The sequence below is a fragment of the Macaca thibetana genome, chromosome 16, assembly GCF_024542745.1.
Source record: "Macaca thibetana thibetana isolate TM-01 chromosome 16, ASM2454274v1, whole genome shotgun sequence".
Taxonomy (NCBI): Eukaryota; Metazoa; Chordata; class Mammalia; order Primates; family Cercopithecidae; genus Macaca; species Macaca thibetana.
In genome coordinates this window covers 6,979,792-7,002,814 of record NC_065593.1, presented here as the reverse complement: position 1 = coordinate 7,002,814, position 23,023 = coordinate 6,979,792, and the positions used below count along the sequence as shown (strand labels likewise).

The window sequence follows — 23,023 nt, the reverse complement described above, 5'->3', positions numbered from 1 at the left end:
GTAGAGCAGAAAATAGAAGAATCACTTCTGCTGGTGTCCACCACAGGGCTGTTATTCTTGTAACATAGGAAACTAGCTTTTTTGTTTTTTAAAGTGTCATTCTTTCTTCAGATAGCACCCAAATTAACCCAGTCACCAACTTTGCTCTTTTGTGGGGAAGCGCTAAAGATAACTTAGTCAACAAACAGCCTCCTGACTCTGTGGTCTTGTTGCATCTTCTGTTTCAATTGCAAAAAGCTTTCAGCTTTTGATATGATGCCAGAAAATAATTTTAAGAAGAAAAGAAAAAAAATTCTGCAGTTTTTTTTTTTTTTTTTTTTTTGAGACAGAGTCTTGCCCTGTCGCCCAGGCTGGAGTGCAGTGGCCGGATCTCAGCTCATTGCAAGCTCCGCCTCCCGGGTTTACGCCATTCTCCTGCCTCAGCCTCCTGAGTAGCTGGGACTACAGGTGCCCGCCACCTTGCCCGGCTAGTTTTTCGTATTTTTTTTTAGTAGACACGGGGTTTCACCGTGTTAGCCAGGATGGTCTCGATCTCCTGACTTCGCGATCCGCCCATCTCGGCCTCCCAAAGTGCTGGTATTGCAGGCTTGAGCCACCGCGCCCGGCCAACAAATTCTGCAGTTTTTGTTTTCTTTTCTTTTTTTCTTTTGAGACGGAGTCTCACTCTTTCACCCAGGCTGGAGTGCAGTGGTGTGATCTCAGCCCATGGCAACCTCCACCTCCCGGATTCAAGCGATTCTCCTGCGTCAGCCTCCTGAGTGCAATTTTTCTTATTTGAAACCACCTCCCCAGAAAGTACAGTGGATAGGTTTCACCCCCATGCCTGCTTTCCGAGTATCTTTCTGCTTTTAGAAAAAGACTAGTCTAAAGAAGGAAATGCTCCATGTAATCACTCAGATGGGAGGGCTAACCCGTCTTTTCCCTCAATAACAACAGGCTTTCTTTAAGGGTTGAAATGCTTATAATACCGTTCATGAAATGTATAAAACATTTGGACATATTTGATTCTCTTAATAGTCGTGAGATAGGTGGGGCAGGCACCATGGTTCCATATCTCAAACAGGGAACCTGGGGCTTAGAGAGGTCTTCTGAATTCCCAGCTAGCAAGAATGAAAGCTAGGACCTATAATTAGGAGGCCTGGCAACCCAGGCCAAGGGCCCTTCTTACTTGTGCAACACTGCTTTGAAAGTTGAACAACAAAGAACACAATAATGATGTGTAATTGATGTCCATAAGCCTGTGAGGAATGGGCAGGTGGGGAGCTGGGATATTTTGAGCTATGTTTTGAAGGAAGAAAAAGGTGTGGATAAAAAGGAAAGGGAGTTCTGAGGTACATTTAGTATACCATGCTGGTAATGGAGGACAGAGACTCTTAGTGCCCGGCTACCAGTTAAAGAATAAGCAGGCAACCAAATTAGGACAGTGGGAAGAGAGGAAGGCTGGTAGTTCATGATCTGCCACTAAATAGCTATAAGAGCTTAGGCTTGCTATGTGGCCTTTTTCCCGTCTATTAAATTAGTAAGAGGGCTGGACAAAATACATACAATATAAGGTACTCAGGAGCAGGTACAGAAGCATAAAAACTTCAAAAACTTTTTAAGATTTTATTTTAATAGTCCTTGGGGGAATTGGTGAGTTCTGCTTCCATGAATAAGTTAGTTAGTGGTGATTTCTGAGATTTTGGTGCATCCGTCACCCAAGCAGTGTACACTGTACCCAAATGTGTACGGTGGACCCCAAAGTCCATTATATTATTCTTATGCCTTTGTGTCCTCATAGCTTAGCCCCCGCTTATAAGTGAGAACGTACAATACTTGGTTTTCCATTTCTCAGTTACTTTACTTGGAATAATGGTCTTCAGCTCTATCCAAGTTGCTGAAAATGCCATTATTTTGTTCCTTTTTATGGCGGAGTAGTATTTCATGGCGTGCGCGTGTGTGTGTGTGTGTATATATATATATATATATATGGGGTGTGTGTGTGTATATATATATATATATATATATATATATATATATTACATTTCCTTTATCTACTTGTTGGTTGATGGGATGTAAGCTAATTCCACATTTTTGCAATTAGCCATCCATTTTTGCTACCCAGACAACTACAGGCACAAGTTTCTTACGAAAACATGTAAGTGTTTGTGTGTTTCCCTACAAGTAGTAATATTCTATATACCATTATTACTTTTATTACCTAAGTATATATTTTTTATTTTATTACTTAACCACATTACCTATTCCTTTTAATGGCAAATCTGAGGAGTGAAGAAATGATATCTTGTAATTCTGGTTTTGTTGTTACGAAGAAGATTAAGCTTTTTTTGATATGTTTCAGAGCATCCCTATTTTGTATTCTGTAAACAGTCTGTTTATATATTTGCCCTTTTTGATTGATTTGCCAGAACTTTCTATATATTGGGAAAATTAGCCCTTTGTGATATGATGTACATATATTTTCTTCCTAATTTGACATTTTTATTGTTGCTTTCTATGTTTTTATTGTTTTGTTTTTATGTTTTGTCATGCAGAGTTTCTTTTTCAATTTTGTGATAGTTAAGATTTTAATGGCTTTTGGGCTTTATATAATATTTTAAGGGAGGCATTACCCTTTCTAAGAAAAAAGGCTCATATTTTATTTTAGTTCTTTTATGGATTCATTTTACATATTTCAATTTTTCAATTTGTAATTTACTTTTATTATATGAGTTAGAGAACGAAATGTATCTATTTATTTTTCCAGAGGGCTATCTGTTTTTTCCAATACCATTTACTTATAATCTATCTTTTCTCCTCTACTGAATTAAAGTGTCACCTTTATCAAATACTTGAGTTTGTTTCTGGTCTTTCCATTTGATTCTATTTATCTGTCTGTCTATTTCTGTCCTGGTATCACGTAACTTAAATTTCAGTTTTTACAACGTATATGTATTGACTATCTGGAAAACTCAGCATCTTCTCTTTCAGAACTTTCCTGCCTATTTTTGTCCTGAGAGAAGCTTTTGGAGGGGCCTAATAAGGAGACAGGTTGACTAGTTTATTGCTCCATTCTCAGGTTGTGAGAGCTAATTTTTCTCTTTGGCTCTGCCTACCTTTGCCTGTTTCAAGTAATTGCTGAGTTAGTAATAATGAGTTATCCTTGAGCACGGTACTTTACCCCGGTTTTGATCTGCTTTTCCAGTGTTTTTACTGATTTTTCCTGGACTCAGGAAAGAGGGACTGGATAGCTTATTAGTAGTAGAGCTATGATGAGAACCTACGTTTTCCTGGCTCCGGTTCAGCACTTACCACTCTTATTACTACCAGGATGACGACTGCTATTATTACTACTACTATCGTCATCCCCACCCCCCTGCTTTTATTAAAATACAATGTGCCAGGTACTGTGCAAAATATTTTAAATTTATTATCCATTTAATCTTTATGCAGCGCTCAGAGGAGGTGGAATGTGTTTCTGTATCCACACCTAGCTGTTGGTGGTCACTACTGTATGCATTCCACCCTCAAACACATTCCCTTTATTGGCCATTTTCCAACCTCTGACCAGGAGCCCAGGCGTCCAGACTTCCTACAGCAGACAAATTGCTGTATGAGGGTGTTTTTATTTCCAAAGTTGTAAATTGCACCAAAATAGATTTTATACAATTTACAACGTGTCTGACAAGAAAACAGGTTGTTGCTGCCAAATCCTGATTTTTAATTGAAGCTCTATTTGAGTATGGGGGACAATAAATAGCCCTACCCATGGGGGCGGGCATAAGGCAACAGTAGAGGCATTTGGGAATGTCTTCTGGGAAGGCCAGAGGGCAAAGGGTCTACCGTTTTCTTAATGCTTTGCTTACTTGGGTTATTTTTGGAAATGCCTCTTAACGGGCTGTTGCTGGGGGAGTTGATGAATTCATGACTACCCATTTTGATAGTAATCAAATCACAAGGCAGCTCTATTGAGCTGCAGGGGCTGAGCTGGGGCTTGATTTGACATTAATTGGATTTGGTAATCCCTAGATCTCCTATGTTTGTTTTCCCCATGCCTGAGAAGTTATTATGTGCATAAGGAGGGGACTTCCCCATCTTGTTGAGGTCTTGGCTCAACGATGACTTGTTGGAGAAAGAGAATGTTGGCATTTTCACAGATTAGGTAAAGAAAGCCAGCACAGGCAGCTGTGGTCTGAGTCTTCAGCCACTCTGGTAGTGAATTAGCCTCATACACAGATAGCAATTGCTCCAGCATCCCTACGTCAGCAGGGGCTGAGGCTGCTAGCAGTTTCCAACAGGGGCGCATGTGTTGATGTGTATGTGAGGATGGTCATTGAGGCTGGTGTGCCATGTATGTCGAAGGGAGAGAGGAGAAACCAGCAATAACCAGGAGACAATGGCTGGAGTATGAGCCCTGGAGTTAATCAGAGTGTGATGGTGATGATTATCCCTGAAAGCTTTGTCCATGGAACTGCTGGGTCAGTGTCGTGGAAGCCTAGAAATATTAACACTTTTTTACATTTATACATTATCTCATTTGAAACTACAAAAGTACTGCAATTTGTTTCTTACTTCCAGATAACAGAATTGAGACCCAGAGATAATCACTTGCTCAGAGCTGCATGGATGATAAGTGAGACAAGCCCACTTAGTCATTTTCTGATCTTCAATTTCAGAATTTAATACAAAAGTCCTCCTGGAAATGAAAAATAGAAAAATTTATTTTTAAAATTTAGGTCAGACAAATTCAATTCAGTAGAGTTTGTATTTATTTGAGCAAAAGACTGTTCATGAATTGGGCCTGAATTGTCACGAACAAATCAGGAAAGGTTCAGGGAACTCCACTTGGCAACATGGGCAGATAGTATTTATAGACAATAAAAGGAAGTGACATACAGAGACAGCTTGACCGGCTACAGCTCTGTGTTGACCTGATGTGGGCATGGTGTGATGAGGCATTTACCTTTTATGGTTGTGGACCGATCAGTTGGCAGCCTGTGATTGGCTGAAATTGGCTGCTGTGATTGGCTACGACTCAGCTACTTTTTACAAGAATATACTCTTGTTAGGTTGCAACGTGCTTGCATACTAAGTCAGTGAATTTGTCTGTTTTCATGCTGCTGATAAAGACATACCCGAGACTGGGCAATATGCAAAAGAAAGAGGTTTATTGGACTTACAGTTTCACGTGGCTGGGGAGGCCTCACAATCATGGCGGAAGGCAAAGAGGAGCAAGTCACATCTTACAAGGATGGCGGCAGGCAAAAAAGAGAGCTTGTGCAGGGCAACTCCCATTTCTTTTAGAGATGGAATCTGAACCTGTTGCCCAGGCTGGAGTGCAATGGTGCGATCTCTGCTCACCACAACCTCTGCCTCCTGGGTTCGAGCAATTCTCCTACCTCAACTTCCCGAGTAGCGGGGATTACAGGCACCTGCCACCATGCCCAGCTAATTTTTGTATTTTTAATAGAGACAGGGTTTCACCATGCTGACCAGGCTGGTCTCGAACTCTGGACCCCAGGCGATCCTCCTGCCTTGGTCTCCCAAAGTGCTGGGATTACAGGTGTGATCCTTGGTGCATGGTCACAACTCCTATTTTTAAAACCATCATCAAATCTTGTAAGGCCTATTCACTATCATGAGAACAGCATGGGGAAGACCTGCCCCCAAAACTCAATCATCTCCCACCAGATCCCTGTCACAACACATGAGAGTTACGGGAGCTACCAGATGAGATCTGGGTGGGGACACAGAGCCAGACCATATCAGTCAGGTTGCAGTTTGCTACATGTGGAGGCAACTTTAGGCCAAATTTAATTAAATTAAAAATTTCCCCTTTTGATAAGCATCTCAATTTTGAGACATTGACCCAACTTTGGGTATTGATGCCACTGTGTCATCATTATGGACTTGTTTGGTCTCAGTACAAATTCACAATTTATGACATCAAGTCAGTTAGATGATTCCTTATGTTCTGGTGTCTTCATTATTTTAACTGTAGTGAGACCATTTTATGCTGCATACAAACATTTAAGACTGTCTTCAGAGGATATGAGGCAAGAAAGAAACTATTATTCTGGCTATTTTGAGAACAATACTGGGAAGCTGAAGTATATTCCTTAAGAGGACCCTCCACAAATCAAACCAATCAAAATCAAATATATCAAAACGGAACCAGATGAGTAATTTTAACTAAGTAGTTTGTTTGCTGACTTCTTGCAGCTGAGTTTGTATCAGTTGCATGCACTCCTAGTCTGAAGCAATCATGTTATCTAAAACAAATTTAGCAAGAGAATTTAAAGAAGCTTGCTGGCCAACTGTAACCTGTGTGGTAGAACAGCTATAGTAGCTAATGTCTGAGACAGATTTCTCATCATAGCTTTATTGACATTTATACCAAGTCAGGGAAGGAGCATTGTACCAAATGACATCCACTTAGAGAGATTTATGAGGGCTGGCAAATTTGTCTTTATTCCGCAGTGCAAACTCAGAGGTGTAGACCAGTGTTCAGTTTCCAATAGGCTATGGAGTGACAGTGATACTGTTAGAATACTTAATCCACATTGGCCCCTTATTTTCCACTATTGAGACATAGAGTTGCCCACACATAGAGTTGGTTGTTAAAATCTTCCACAGATAAAAATATATTCTAAAGGGATACAAAAGACAGTTTCTGTGGGACATCTTGTGCATTAGGGGTCACCAAAAAGGAAGCACTAGTAATATTTTTCTAAAGTTCCATTACTGAATCATTTAATGGTTGGAGGGTACCAACAATTAAGGGATAAGAGTTATACATTGGTCTACAAACTGTTAAATTATCTTTCTTTTGGCTTTCTTATGCTATAATTTAACTGCAAATTACAAAATTCTCAGGTATTATCTACTCTTAGATTTAGATAAAGGATTTGAATATATGAATTGAAAAACATAACCCTCTAGAAAGGGTGCAATTTGAACAATTAGTCAGACTTGGAATATCCGTGCAATTTGTTACAGGCTGAACCAGAGAATCTGTAAGATCATGTACAAATTTAGGTTTAACATGATACATCCAACATTAAATTTCTTACAGAAACTGTGGATTATGAAATCTTCAATATCATATGATTTTGTCATGTATAAACAGAACAAAAGAGTACCAGGAACAAATGTTTCATGGTGACAGAGAAGAGAAGTCTTGATGTGTGATCTTGAAAAACCTGTCCACACCTGAGATGCCACCTGCTTCTGAGAAGAAACCTCCCTAATCAGTTTTATCTTGAGACCCCCCATTGGGTATACAGTTCCAAGAATTTTGAGGGGTCCTCTTGGGTTGAGAGATGTGGATCCAAGACTTGAGGCCCTGAAGTTTTTCTGCAGAGAAGTACTTGGTATGGTCCCTCCCAGTGGAGTTCAAGGGCAGTCTTTTTCTGGTGTCTTTTTTAAAAGACCTAATCTTCTGGATTGTGAAAGGTCTGGTTGGCATCAGTTGGTGGATTACAAAAGGCTTCTTTTACCTGGTGAAAATATACTTTGGCATAATGCATCAAAACCTTGCAATATTGAGTCATTTCAGAGTTTATGAGAAGGAGACACATGGAGTTCTATTATTAGGGGCATAGGCCTTCCAGTAACTTTCATAAAGGGCCAATCTGTGTTTTCCACTGGGGGTAGATCTGATAGCCATCAATCAGTAATACCTTTAACCAAGGCAATCTCATCAATTCAGTTAGCTTTGTCTGATGCCATTGTACTTGTAGTACCTTTTTTAAATGTTGTATAACTTGTCCATTGAAATAAATACCTTTATTATTAGATGTCTTCAGAAATGCCTCATCAGTAAAACACATTTTCTAATAACCTTTTAGCTACTAATGTAGCATCGTCTTTCTGAATGAAAAAACTTCTGTACAACCAGAAAACATGTATTAAAAGTAGCAGTTGAAGGAAATCCATCTGTAAGTGTTCAAATTATTCATCAGGTACTGGAAATGCACCACCCGAAAGTTGTTGTCTTATCAGAATTACGGGTTTGACAAATCAAACGTGGGTTATTAACCATTTTAGCAGTTTTAGAATGACCATCCCACCAAATTTAATTTTCTTTTATTTTATCAGCTTCATAATGAGTCATAGAGTGCTTTTAATAATGGAAGTTTTTGGGGCCAGGCACGGTGGCTCACGCCTGTAATCCCAGCACTTTGGGAGGCCGAGGAGGGCAGATCACCTGAGGTCGGGAGTTTGTGAGACCAGCCTGACCAATATGGAGAAACCCCATCTCTACTAAAAAATGCAAAATTAGCCGGGCGTGGCGGCGCATGCCTGTAATCCCAGCTACTCGGAAGGCTGAGGCAGGAGAATCGCTTGAACCCCGGAGGCTGAGGTTGCAATGAGCCGAGATCGCGCCATTGCACTCCAGCCTGGGCAACAAGAGTGAAACTCCGTCTCAAAACAATAATAATAATAACAATAATAATAATGATGATGGAAGTTTTAAGGGCTCAGGAAGGAACAGGTGGCGGTCCAGGCTCCCCATGGGTCCATGCTTAACACTGAATTTACATCATCTTACGTTCCAGTTTTGTTTCTCCAGTTCAGGTGCATACCACTGTTTATTAAATAGGTTATCATAGGTAATTTGACTTGGATTAATTTGATGGAGTTTATTCAAATCACATATGTTAACAATTCCAGTACTGCTTGACATAGCATGAAAATTTGCCACATCATTTCCTTGGTATTCAATTAATTCATGTTGTGCTCGATGTAGGGTTAGCAGTTTTATGAAACCAATCCATTTTTTTGCATAAGAGTTCTGTGAATTCTTACCCAATCCGGTGGTCTGATCAGATTTCTGGAGATTTCATACCATTTCTGGAATGCGTGTTAATAACACATCCATCTCAATATAACTCAAGTAACGTTTAGCATTACTTATTGTTTGACAATGCTTTCTATACAATTTCATATATCAAGCCAAATTTGTTTAATATTTCTCTTTATGTAAGGAAAGATATTATTTTAAGATGTTCCAAGGGCTCATCTGAAAATTCTTAAAATTAACTTAAGGTCAAGAGAAAGATTTAATTTAGAATTTGATTTTAGGGCATTTGTCAAAAATATCAAGGATTTAAAACACTTGATCAAAATAGGATGACAAGTCACTTGAAACAACAGGCATTCACTTAACCAGAGTGATAATTAAAGGCTTCAAAGGCGAAAACAGAAAATTACATAGCCAAGAAAAACCTTAGCTTTTTTAATAGAGAGGACTCAGTTTTCTTATATGATCCAAATCCTAATAAATACATCATGAAGTAGAGGAAATATCATAGTAAGACACAGAATCTTTTCACCTTGGTCAATTGCCTAAAAGACTAAGAAAAGCCTTTCACATTTGCCCATTAAGAGCAAACCAATACTCCAAGAAAACCTTGTTTTTTTTTTTACCAGAAAGGACCAAATTCTAGTTTTGTGTTAGTGATATTTTGATATTAATGCTCAAGTTTAAGAAAAACTAATAAGTAATTCCCTTCTACTTATTTGATTAGCCAGTTTGACCACACATCAAATTTCTTTCACAAGATTCATCTTCCATAAACCTTCTACAATTTTCTTACCCATTCACTTTTTTGTCCTATGCTTTTCATCTTTCTCATTTGGAATAACCAGTCATTCTAATTTAGGATAAAAACTACTCTCTTTTTCCCTTAACAAAACAGAACATCTTCATAACTTATAGCTTTTTATCATGAAAAGCATATATTACCTTCCTTGTATACTTGCATATACAGTTGTTTCTTTTATTATTACTAGTAATTTTAGTTACATATATTAATTAGAATTTTTTACCCCATGACCTTAAGTTCCAGTGAACACCATGGTGCAAATAATTGTGAACTGTCTGTCACACCAGCAATTCTGAACCATAATAGCTAGAAGATATGTAGAAGCATGTGCTTTTTTTTTCTCTCTTTTTTTTTTTTTTTTTTGAGATGTAATCATGTTTTGTTGCCCAATCTGGAGTGCAGTGGTGCAATCTCGGCTCACTGCAACCTCTGCCTCCCAGGTTTAAGTGATTCTCCTGCCTCAGCCTCCTGAGTAGCCGGGATTATAGGTACCCACCACCATGCCTGGCTAATTTTTGTAATTTTTTTAGTAGAGATGGGGTTTCCCATGTTGGCCAGGCTGGTCTCAAACTCCTGACCTCAGACGGTCTGCCGGCCTCGGTCTCCCAAAGTGCTGGCATTACAGGCCTGAGCCACCGCGCCTGGCCCACATGTGCTTTCTTACAGTACAGTTTGTTAGAGTGGCACAGAACATGTTTACTAACAGTCTTGGATATTTTTAGTCTCGTTGTAATAAGAAGTTGTTTGTAGAGGAGGCAAAATTCTATCTCTATCCTCTTAGCTTTTCTATTTTCTAGGCCTGAGAATTAAATTGTTGTTTGTACAGACTTTCCTCAGTGTCAACTTTCCATTCCTGATAAGAATGTTAGAACCTTTTGGCCAGGCGCAGTGGCTCACGCCTGTAATCCCAGCACTTTGGGAAGTCGAGGCGGGCGGATCACGAGGTCAGGAGATTGAGACCATCCTGGCTAACACGGTGAAATCCCGTCTCTATTAAAAATACAAAAAATTAGCCCGGTGTGGTGGCGGGCGCCTGTAGTCCCAGCTACTCAGGAGGCTGAGGCAGAAGAATGGCGTGAACCCAGGAGGCAGAGCTTGCAGTGAGCCAAGATTGCGCCACTGGACTCCAGCCTGGGAGACAGAGCAAGACGCTGTCTCAAAAAAAAACAAAAAAAACAAAAAAAACTTGGAAGTGTATCTTGCTTGCATCTATTTGACTCACTTGTTGTTTCTTTTTAATAATTATGCTTGGATTTCTCATAAATACGAGACATTAAACAGCTAGACATCATCTTATGTTATTTTTCTTGCCGATAAATTTTGTAATATAGAGATAACGAAAGCTTATTTCCAGCAAACCTAATTAGGAAGTTGTGTGTTTGTGTTGTATTTAATGGTGACGACTCTGAAGATAAGCCTGTTATAATAAAACTAACAATATTCTTATTTACCGAAAATTACCCAAGTCATATGAACTTGAAAAGCATCTGGGCTAGTTCTTATTTTTCCAAGAGAATACTTGATTTATATAAGCACTTAATTTTCTTTAAGCCAAACAAATAGGGCTCTTTTATAATTTAATTTTGGTGATATCATAAGGAGATAGAAAAATATCACATTTAAATTATACATACAGACATACATAAACATATAAACAGAAACAGATCTTAGAGTTTTCATTCTAAAATTTTAGCCATGTGCCAGGTACAAAAAAACAAACACTTTGAATGCCTGGATTCAGCTTCCTTCCTTCCTTCCTTCCTTCCTTCCTTCCTTCCTTCCTTCCTTCCTTCCTTCCTTCCTTCCTTCCTTCTTTCCCTTCTTCCCTCCATCTCTCCCTCCTTCCTTTCCTTCCTTTCCTCCTTTTCTCCCTTCCCTTCCTTTCTTCCTCTCCTTCCTTTCCTTCCTTTTCTCCCTTCCTTTCCCTTCCCTTCCTTCCTTCTTTGTGTCTTTCTTTTCTTTCTTTTCTTCTTTCTTTTTCTTTCCATTTCTCACTTCTTCCCTTGCTTCCCTTCCTTCCTTTCTCTCTTTCTTTTTCTTTCTTTCTTTCTTTCTTTCTTTCTTTCTTTCTTTCTTTCTTTCTTTCTTTCTTTCTTTCTTTCTTTCTTTCTTTCTTTCTTCTTTCCTTTCTTTCTTTCCTTTCTTTCTTTCTTTCTTTCTTTTTCTTTCTTTCTTTTCTTTTTCTTTCTCTCTCTCTCTCTCTTTCTCTCTCTCTCTTTCTTTCTTTTTTCTTCTTTCTTTCTTTCTCTTTCTGTCTTTTGTCTTCTTTCTTTCTATTTGTTCTTTTTCTTTCTTTTGTTCTTTTTTCTTTCTTTCTCTCATTTAGGGGGTACAAGTACAGGTTTCTTACTTAAATGCATATATTGTATAGTGAGGAAGTCTGGACTTTTAGAGAACCCATCGTCTGAATAGTAAACGTTGTACTCATTAGGTAGTAAAGCGTGGATACTTCTAATCTTGTTTTATGGTCAGAGATTGGTTCATCCTTTTTATGTTTGTTTGGTTTCAAGATTGACTGATGGACCAATTAGTTGTGTATTTTTCTTCAGTAAAGCATTTTAGAGCATAGCAAAGACAATGACAATGGGAAAGAGGTAGACAGATTTGGCAAACCATATGGTCAGTAGGTATTTAAGAGGAGGGGCTTCAGTTGACAGGTTTCCGTTGGAGAAGCAGGATCAAAATGAGAAGAGAGAGGACTAGTTCATATATTTTCATGATTCAAGTGTCAATTAGACAGGATCGAAAGAGGGATCTTTTGAACTTGATTTGAAAAACCTCACCACAGGAATATTACTTTTTCTCTCTGAGATATTGGTTGATCATCGTCCCAGGAGTGAAGTCCTTGAGTGAATACCTCTAATGGGGAAATAGTCCAGGCCAAAGGGAATGGGTACATCATATAACTGGTATAAATGTGGACTATTTATTTTTCAATGGCCTGGCTATTTACAATAAGGACAGACATCTTGGGGCATAGGGTACTTTAGTATAGGATTTTTCTATTTCTCTGTTTGGGCTTAAAATATGTATGAGGAGGTCCTCTTGGTCTCTGTAGCTGTTGTAACTCTAAAGGTATGTGCCTGCTTGTCTTTTGTAAGCATTATTCCCCACTGTGGCCACTGTAACTCTAAGTTACCTGTGGTAAGGCTCACATGTTTCTCCAGGTTCTAGGCCCATAGTTCTTATACATGAAATTGGCTGGAATTCCAGATAGAGAAGTTCTGGCTCCTTTTATCCAGACCAACCCATGATTCCCTATCTTTAAGTAGGGAATTACTTACCTAATGAACCTAATTCAGTTTCTGTCTGACCTAGTTGGAAGCCTGAGGACTTGCTACAGAACCCAGTTCTGTTTCTATGGCAACTTTCAAACATAGTCTACACTTAAAATGCTCAAATAAATTCTTCTGAAAGAGATCAAAACCCAGGTTTGTGGAGCTCCAACTGGAGAGACAGACAACTCTTCCATGACCCCAGTTGCTGAGACAGATCAGTGGTCACAGTGAGCCCTGTGAATACTTCGCTTGGTCACTGAGCGCTCCTGGAGTTTGCTGGAGGTCTACTTCCAGTCCCACTTCTAACGACAAACTGTTAAAGGAAAAACTGTAGACAAATTAAATTCAAGACAGTTTACTCAAGCAAAGAACAATTTATGAATTGGGCAGCACTCAGAACCGGCAGAGGTTCAGAGAGCTCCACCCAGCAGTACAGCCCACAAGTGAGCAGGCAGTATTTGTAGAGAGAAAAAGGAAAGGTCATACAGAAATAGCTTGATTGCTTTGTTACAGCTTATGCTATACCTTATTTCGACATGGTGTGATAAAGTATTTGCCTCATGTGACTATGAGCTGATCAGTTGGCAGTCTGTGATTGGCTGAGACTCAGCAACTTGTTACAAGAATATGCTCTTAAGTTAGGTTCCAACCTGTTTACACACTTAGGCTGCAGTTTGCTTTAGTTTATACTTAATTTAATTTAACATACCTTTAAAACTAATCTGTTCTCCCAACCCAGTGTCTTCCACAAATTCTATACAAGGAAGGATTCAAAATTAATACAATGACCTTATTTAACACAAATTTATTGATCACTTTCTGGGCTCTGGCACTACGTTAGTTGTAGGTTGTGATACCACAAGATGTGACATATTTTTAAGATTTTTTCATGGGGACTTTAAAAGTCCATATATTAAAATATCTGATAGAACTGTCCTCCAATTATTGTTCACATATTTTAAAACCATTTACTTGTCCAGAAAATTACTGAAACTCTTTGTGAACTTCAGAGGCTATGGTCCATTCTATGGAATAACATTGATGATGGGAGATTTTAATCTTTTAAGGGTGGGTTTGAGTTTTGAAAGCCCACAAAATCATTTCAAGCTAAGTCTAGTAAATAAAGTAGATAACATGATTTTTGTTCTTAAGAAAATGTGCTGTTACAGCAGACAATGTTTTTCTTGTGTGCTTTGTGGGTGTTTCTGAAGGTGATTCTTAGTACTTTACTAACTGAGGAAGATTAGCAAGTGTGTAAAATGGTGAAAACATTCATTTAGAAAAATGAGGCCGGGCGCGGTGACTCAAGCCTGTAATCCCAGCACTTTGGGAGGCCGAGGCGGGCGGATCACGAGGTCAGGAGATCGAGACCATCCTGGCTAACACGGTGAAACCCCGTCTCTACTAAAAATACAAAAAGAAATTAGCCGGGCGTGGTGGCGGGCGCCTGTAGTCCCAGCTACTCGGGAGGCTGAGGCAGGAGAATGGCGTGAACCTGGGAGGCGGAGCTTGCAGTGAGCCGAGATCGCGCCACTGCACTCCAGTCTGGGCGACAGAGCTAGACTCCGTCTCAAAAAAAAAAAAAAAAAAAAGAAAAATGAATTCTGGTGTGTTTGTAGTAAAAAGTCAGTACAGTCAACCCTTGAGCAATACAGGTTTGAACAGCACAGGCCCACTTATATGGAATTTTCTTCTGCCTCTACTACTCCTGAAACAGCAAGACCAAACCCTCCTCCTCCTCTTCCTCCTCAGCCTACTTAACATGAAGATAACAAGGATGAAGATCTTCATGATAATTCACTTCCACTTAATAAACAGTAAATATATTTTATCTTCCTTAAGCTTTTCTTGATAACTTTTTTTCTCTAACCTACTTTATTGTAAGAATATAGTACACATGTAACATATAAAACATGTGTTAATTGACTGTTTATGTCATCTGAAAGGCTCCTGCTCAACAGTAGATTATTAGTAGTTAAGTTTTGGGGGAGTCAAGTTATACATGGATTTTTGGCTGTGTGTGGGTGGTTGGGACCTCTAGCCCCCAGATTGTTCAAGGGTCAACTGTATGAATACTGCTATAGTTATATCCGTGCTTAGAATTTAGAAGATACCCCTCACCTGAGAATCAAGGGCTAAGGCCCCTCCAATATTTAGAAGTTGGGCAAGGAAGGAACCAGCAAGGGATCCTGAGGAGGAGGAATAATCAATGATGTAGAAAGAAAACCAGGAAAGGTTTGTGTCATTGAAGCCAAGAGAAATTTGCATTTCGAGATCTAGCAATATAGAGATATGCATTGAGAGCAATTTCAGTGGAATGCACAGATCAAAGGTCAGATCTGTATGATGTTTAAATATAGATTATATTTTCAAAAATCAGGCTGAAAAGAGAAGAGAGTTAGGATGATATATATATATATAGAAGGTAGACTCTGTGTCAAGAAAGGGATTTTATAAGCATAAGAGAAAACTGAGCATATTGAAAAAATAGGAGGAGAAAATAGGGAGAGGGTGATAATATGAGATAAGAATAGATAATTGATATAGGAGATCAGCTAGAACAGAGAGGAGACGCAATCACGAATATGGAGGAGAGGGAAGTTGAATTTGATAAAGAGGAGAGTCAGATCATTCCTTTAATCTGGGGGTTGAATGTGTAGATTTGCTGTAAATCTAACAGTTGAGGTTGATGGTCTCAGTTTTCTTGGTGAAATAGGAGGCAAAGTTTTTAAAGTGGAAAGTTAAGTTTTGGTGGAGGGCATGAGTTAGGTGTAAATGTTTTGTAGATTGCTAATGGAAATAGGAGACAAAGCTGCCTGAGGAAAAGAGAATGGTATCTTGGATCATCCTGAATGTCCAGTTGAACTTGGAGTCTGGAAATGACAATTGTTCATTGACATTTTTTTCATAATGTTTAGCAGCTCAGCAATGGAGCTGAGGAGGCAGATTGTGGGATTATAGTCTTGCTGCGTGGGTTTAGTGAAAGAACAGTGGTACGTGAAGCTGCAGGTGATGAAGAAAGAATGTTTCAGATGATCAATAATATAATCTAGGCAGGACTGGGAAGTAACAAAAACTGTCCGAGGGGTCTAGGGGCCCTAGGACCTCTTTTGAAAAAGGGATAATAAGTCAGAAGAGTCTGTATAAAGACAACTTAAAAACAAATTGTTCTCCATCTGCCTCATCGGGTTATCATAAGGAATAAAGGAGTTAATTCATGCACAGTGCTTTGACCACTGCCTAGAACATCAGAAGAGCTGAGGAAAGGTTGGCTGTAGTATCAGATACTATTGGTGTCTAGCTCTACTGTCCCCTTCCCCCCTTTGACTTTAACTGCAGCTCTGGAAGACAGTTCTAGAGAATATCCATGGCCTCCCTGATCCCCGATTCCACCTCAAGAGCCTACAGGGCCATGTCCAAAGCATCAAGAATTTTATCACCTTGTGCCTAGATGCAGATAGGAAATGGGGGCGTACTGTAGTTGTATGTAAATGCCCTGCCTCTTGTCTTCCCATTGGAGGTGCATTCTAGAGGGCTTCTCAGATGGTCTCTGTCAGGATTGATTTGAGCTACCCACAAGGGTAATGAGCTAATATCATATACTGTGTAGGCATTTATCCTTTCTGCTTGTCTCTTTCCCTGCTTGTGAAATCATATGGCAAATATACTGATTACACTTAAGTCTTTGTAATCCTGCTTTTAGGATGACATGGGGTGGGGGAAAACCAAATTAAATGAACTATTTTAATTGTTGCTATTGTTATTGTTAATATGAATATTTCATTGTGATCTATGATTATTATCTATTCTAGACATTTAGAAATTTTTACAAGAACTAATGGACAGACAAGAACCTAAGTCTGAACATCTAAAAGGCTTGCAAAGAATCAAGCAAATTTCTTGAAAGACACCAACACTTATTAGACCTACCTTCGTCTACCTTTGTGAACTGAAGATCAAGAAAAATATTCCAAGAGGCATTTGGACAGAAAAGCATGTTGACCCCACAGGAGCAGAAATTGAACTGCATTCAATATTTTCCTCTGCAATGCCTAATGGCGGGAGAAATAACATGGTGCCAGAAGAGCTTCAAGGGAAAAAGACTATCCTCTAAGAAACCTGTATTTAGGAAATTGTTTAAGTGAAAGGGTAGTGGAAGAAATGTTCTTAGATGTGCAACTCACTGTTATAACCCTCTCAACAAAGCCCTCGAAGACCTGATTTAACTGGCAGTGAATGAATCTAAATACAGAGCTGTGGGATGTGAGAGTCACATCAGTGACCATTGAAACAAGTACAAAGAAAATTAAATCTAGATGATTGTTTTATATATAATTATAAAACGGAATAAAAGTGTAAAATGCAACTCTTGGAAGAGGATACTTATAGTATAAAAATGGCCTAATTATAATAATTTGAGCCTAATGTTTTGCCATACAAAAATAGAAACGAAGGAGATAGAATGGTAGGAGAAAACACTTATTTCCTCATTGTTCCCAAGAGGGATATTATTTAACTCTTGATAAAGATAACTGGAGATACAAACAGGATGTATCCTTTCTAAATTACTAAAAAAAAAAAAAAAAAAAAAAAAAAAAGCAAAGAAAATAAATTCCATGTAACAATCATACTTTATGTAACACGTGGAAGTTTTTGGTCTTTAATCTTCTCATCTCCAGAGACTGCTGTGACTCCTCATCCACTCTGTATCATAGCATCTCCTCCAGATCATTAATGCAAGGCACCCCATTTCTGACCACAACTTCCTTCTTTTCCTTCTTGGCTTTATTTTTATTTATGTATTTATGTATTTTTTTTTTTTGAGACAGAGTCTCACTCTGTTGGCCCAGGTTAGAGTGCTGTGGCGTGATCTCAGCTCACTATAACCTCTGCCTCCCAGGTTCAAGTGATTCTCCAGCCTCAGCCTCCCAAGTAGCTGGGATTACAGGCACCCACCACCATGCCTGGCTAATTTTTGTATTTTTAATAGAGACAGGGTTTTGCCATGTTGGCCAGGCTGGTGTTGAACTCCTGACCTCAGGTGACCCAACAGCCTCAGCCTCCCCAATTGCCTCAACCTCCCAAAGTGCTGGGATTACAGATATGAGCCACTGCGCCTGGCCACCATCTTGGCTTTTTAATTGCAACCACTGAAATAGATCTTGATTTCATTGCGACCTCTAGCTTCTTTATCTTCAATTTTCCCCATCCTTCAGCCCTCCCCTGTCTTCAGTTTTCTACCTATCCAGGTTAGATTTCAGAGTCCATTTTTTCAGTGATACTACTGCCAAAATCCTAAACTCCTGCCAAAATCCTAAACTCCCTCGCCCCTTCGGGCTTTTGTCAGACCCCATTTGGCTGAAGTCCATTTCTAGAGCAACCCACATTGTGTGCTGTCTCTCTTCTTACATTTAAGCAGCTGGAGAAAAACACAACAGAGCAAATTCTACCATCATACATTCATGAGAATCCATTCTGAATGGGCACCGCAGTGCCAGAATCCTTCAGACATTTCTGGTCAACCTACAGTCCAGCAATCCACAATGACCATTCTAGAACTTATCTAGCTTCCTTAAACACCCAACTTTCCTACCCATCAATGGATGTCTTTATTTCATATTTCACAGAGATAATAGACACTGTCACATATGGCCACTCCCCCAACTCCACACTCCCAAATCCTGCTGCCAAACTCACTAACACAACAGCATCTGTACATATCTGGTCCTCCTTCCTGCCTATTCCATAGAGCAGCTGTTTCTCTTTCTGAAAGAGATCAACTCCTTACATGTGCTTTAGACCCTATCTACTTTCTCCTTCGCAGGAATCTTATAATCTGGGTGGCACTGTATCTCCCGAATATCCAATCTCTTTTCAATCTCATCAATTGCTTCAACTTGTAAGTATTTAAAAAATTATATTCAGCTTTCAAAAAAAAAGGAGGAAATTCTGTCATTTGGGACAACATGGATGAAACTAGAGGACGTTATGGAAAATGAAATAAAGCAGACACAGAAAGAAAAATACTACATGGTCTCACTTACATGTGGAGTGTAAAAAAGAACTCATAGAAGCAGGAAGTGGCATGGTGGTTACCGGGGCCTTAAGGAATTGGAGGGTTGGGAAGATGTTGGTCAAAGGACACAATATTTCAGTTAGGAGGAATAAGTTCAAGAGAGCTATTGTAAAACATGGGGACTATAGTTAATAACAATGTATTGCATTCTTGAACATTGCCAAGAGAGTAGATATTAAGTGTTCTCACAACAAAAATGATTAGTGTGTGAGGTAATGCATATGTTACTCAGCTCAATGCAGCCATTCCACAATGTGTACAAGTTTCAAAGCAACATGTTGTGAATAATAAATACATTTTTTTGTCAATCAAAAACTAATAAATAAAAGAAAATAAAAATAAATGGAGAGATATTATAAAAAATTCTACTGCATGAATAGTTACTAATTCCAGTGCTTTGTATTCCTTTGTGGAAAGGTTTTCCAATCATGGCACTATTGATGTTTTTTTTTTAGTGATGGAGTCTTGCTCTGTCACTCAAGCTGGAGTGCAGTGGCACAATCTCAGCTCACTGTAATCTCTGCCTCCCGGGGTTCAAGCCAATCTCCTGCATCAGCCTCCTGAGTAGCTGGGATTACAGGCGTGCGCCACCACACCCGGCTAATTTTTGTATTTTTAGTAGAGATGGGGTTTCACCATGTTGGTCAGGCTGGTCTCGAATCCCTGATCTCATGATCTGCCCGCCTCAGCCTCCCAAAGTGTTGGGATTGCAGGCATGAGTCACCATGCCCGACCAGCACTATTGACAATTCTCTGTTGTAGGGGCTGTCCTGTGCAATGTAGGGTGTTAAGCATCATCCCTGACCTCTACCCATTAGATGTCAGTAGGACCCTCCCTAACTATGGCAAAACGCCGACCTTCTTCTCTTTCTTCTAAACTCCTGATCTTCTATCTTCTCCCCTTTCCTCTAAACTCAGTCCACTCTAAAGATCTTAGAGAACGACATTATGTATACAGTTAATTGCACAAGACTGAAATCAGAGAGTCAGCCTTAACACCACCTTCTTCTTCATTTTTCACGTGTGATTCATCATCAAATCACATTATTTTTCACTTCCTAAATACATCCCAATTCTATCCATCCTCTTCTTTCATCACTGCCACCTCGCTAATTCAAACTATCATAATTTCTTACCTGGACCACTGCAATAAATTTCTAACTTCATCCTGCGTCTTTGACTTCCTTCCAACTTGTTCACACTATAGCTAGCGTACTTTTCAAAATATAAATCTTGCAAACCCCTCACCCCCACCAACTTATAATCTAAATAACCAATTAGCCAACTTATGTCTTTGTAGGTATAATCCCTGCAATATACTCATATTCAAAAGCTAAGAAATAGATAGATTCAAACTCAGGTCAATTTATCTCTGTAAAGAGACAGTTTTTGAGTACTTGAGTAAGAATCAATTCCAAATGAGAGAGAATATTGAGTTTTCAGGAGAGAAAGGGGAGGGAATCATAGGTGTGATAGAAAGTGTTTACACCACACTCACCTACAAAACATCAAGAGCTTCCTTCAAATTTATGCAGTTAAATTTTGTACTGGTTTTTCATCCTTGGGAGGTGTCTATACCTCCTCTTTGTTATAGGGATGAAGTAGGTAAGTAGAAGGTTATGCAGGAGAAAGTTTAACAAATCATTGCTGTATAAGTATGATGTTCATTAGCACTGAGACTGTTTTCTAAATATCTTACGGGACACAAATAGAAAGATGAATAGGACATTTTCCCTGTTTTCAAGGCTCTACTTGAATTTTCCTGTCTCATCATTTGCATTTTCTGTCTCATCATTAGCATTTCCTATCCCATCATTTGCATTTCCTGTCTCATCATTTGCATTACCTCTGCCAATGCTTTCCACCTCCCAAAACACCATCATTTCTTCCTTTTCCACTAACATTTTGCACATGACTGTATTGTCATTTTCCCTAAGCTAAGGGGAAACAAAAAATCCAATAAGACCTTGTTCAAATCACATTGCAAATAAGGAGGAGGAATGACTTACAAGAGTTTTACAGGAATTTTAAGCTCTATTTTTTTTTGTCATTTGCTTGAGATGGAGTCTTGCTCTGTCACCCAGGTTGGAGTACAATGGCATGATCTCAGCTCACTGGCAACCTCTGCCTCCCCAGTTCAAGCGATTCTCCTGCCTCAGCCTCCTGAGTAGCTGGGACTACAGGCATGCATCACCATGCCTGGCTAATTTTTGTATTTTAGTAGAGATGGGGTTTCACTATGTTGGCAAGGTTGATCTCAAAAACTCATGACCTCAAATGATCCACCCGCCTCAGCCTCCTGAAGTGCTGAGATTCCAGGTGTGAGCCACCGTGCCCGGCCTTAAGTTCTTTTCATAAAGAACCGCAAAACACACACACTACCTGAAATCAGATGCAATACTTTCCATTTGAAATCTGTCTCTCTGAATGGAAACAATGAAGCATTGCCAGTTTATACTCTTGAAGAAAATGAGGACCAAAAATGGATAAGGAAAATAAAATGGGAGAACTCGGAAAGATCAAACAAGGTGCTATCTGGTGGTAGAATCAGATAAAAGGATTTCCTATAAGGTATTCTGCTGGTAACTCTATAAAACGTGGCACTGTTACTGTTGGGTAAATAAAAGTTTTTATTTGAAAAGCCCTTTCCACTCTTTCCTTTAAAAAGTGGCGGCAACTGGCCGGGCGCGGTTGCTCAAGCCTGTGATCCCAGCACTTTGGGAGGCCGAGACGGGCGGATCACAAGGTCAGGAGATCAAGACCATCCTGGCTAACACGGTGAAACCCCATCTCTACTTAAAATATACAAAAAACTAGCCGGGCGTGGTGGTGGGTGCCTGTAGTCCCAGCTACTCGGGAGGCTGAGGCAGGAGAATGGCGTGAACCCGGGAGGCGGAGCTTGCAGTGAGTGGAGATCGAGCCACTGCACTCCAGCCTGGGCAACAGAGCGAGACTCCGTCTCAAAAAAAAAAAAAAAACAAAAAAAAGTGGCGGCAATCGTTACAATCTGGTAACAAGAATGCTAGCATGTGAGGGCTTTGATTCACTTCAACTCTTGTCTCTCTCTCTCACACACACACACCACCCCCCAATCTTTTAACTTTGACTTCACAAATAGAAGGCCTTCTTATGCTGGCTCAGATCAGGGTGGCCACCAGCATGAATTCATGTCCTCTGTGAAGCATGGAATATCAAAGTCAGAGATTTCAGGTTGGAAGAGTCCTTAGGGAACACTGGGTTTAGAGGTTTTAAAACTTTTTAAAGTACTGGAACACGTTTTTCAGTTAGAATCCTATATGGAAAACCAATATTTAAAGGATGAGAGCAGAAGTGAGACTGATGAGGTGGAGACAGGAGAACTGGGGACACAGAACCCCATTTCTGGCACCTTCCAGCCTCTGAGCAGGTATCTGAAGCACCGTGTGAAATGCTGGGGCTCTTTGGTGCGTTTTTTCACAACTTCTGACTTAGTCTTATTCTCCTTGCTTACAAATGAGGAAACGGAGGCACACTGAATAAAAATGTCTTGGCTAAGTGCCATCACCCGTATAAAAACAGATCCAAGGATGATGACACCCCCTTGACATGGATGAGTGGCTAAGTGCATGCTCCCAGTGCTCGGATTATGATGCCTACTTAACATTGGGTTGGTGGAGCAAGTTCCTTTTTGGGGACAGGAAGTTGTTGGAAGATTATGTAAAGGGTCATGGAAGGATCTCGGAAATAATGCAAGTGGATGACATGAAGGAATACAGCTTTGGTACCCTGTGCTGGGGCCCAAAAAGAGCAGGCAGGGCAGAATGTTGGTTAAAAAAATAACAACAAAAGCAAAAGCAACAAAACCGGGTGTACATATGCCTGCATGTCCAATTTTACAATGAATGCTGTCCTCCTATGGGCACCTCTTGGAATGTAGGAGGATTCTGTCAACTGGGATGTTCCAGGGCTGTGGCCGGTGTTGTAAGCATTTCTCATGAGACCCTGAGCTAGAAGCAAAAGCAATGTCCAGGCTTCAAGTTAACGCCACCTAAGTCCCAGATGCCTGCCCGCTTTGGCATCCTCTGCGGTAATCTCTGTGG

At 39.7% G+C, this 23,023-nt stretch overlaps 1 long non-coding RNA gene across 1 annotated transcript in view; it reads left to right on the top strand.

Moving 5' to 3' along the window:
• The window catches only part of LOC126938404 (uncharacterized), a 52,356-nt gene extending 34,189 nt beyond the window's left edge, over positions 1-18,167 (top strand). The window contains exon 3 of the long non-coding RNA XR_007720084.1: positions 16,681-18,167. This is a non-coding gene — a long non-coding RNA (uncharacterized LOC126938404). The remainder of the gene's footprint in view (positions 1-16,680) is intronic.
• The last annotated feature ends 4,856 nt before the right edge of the window (positions 18,168-23,023 follow it).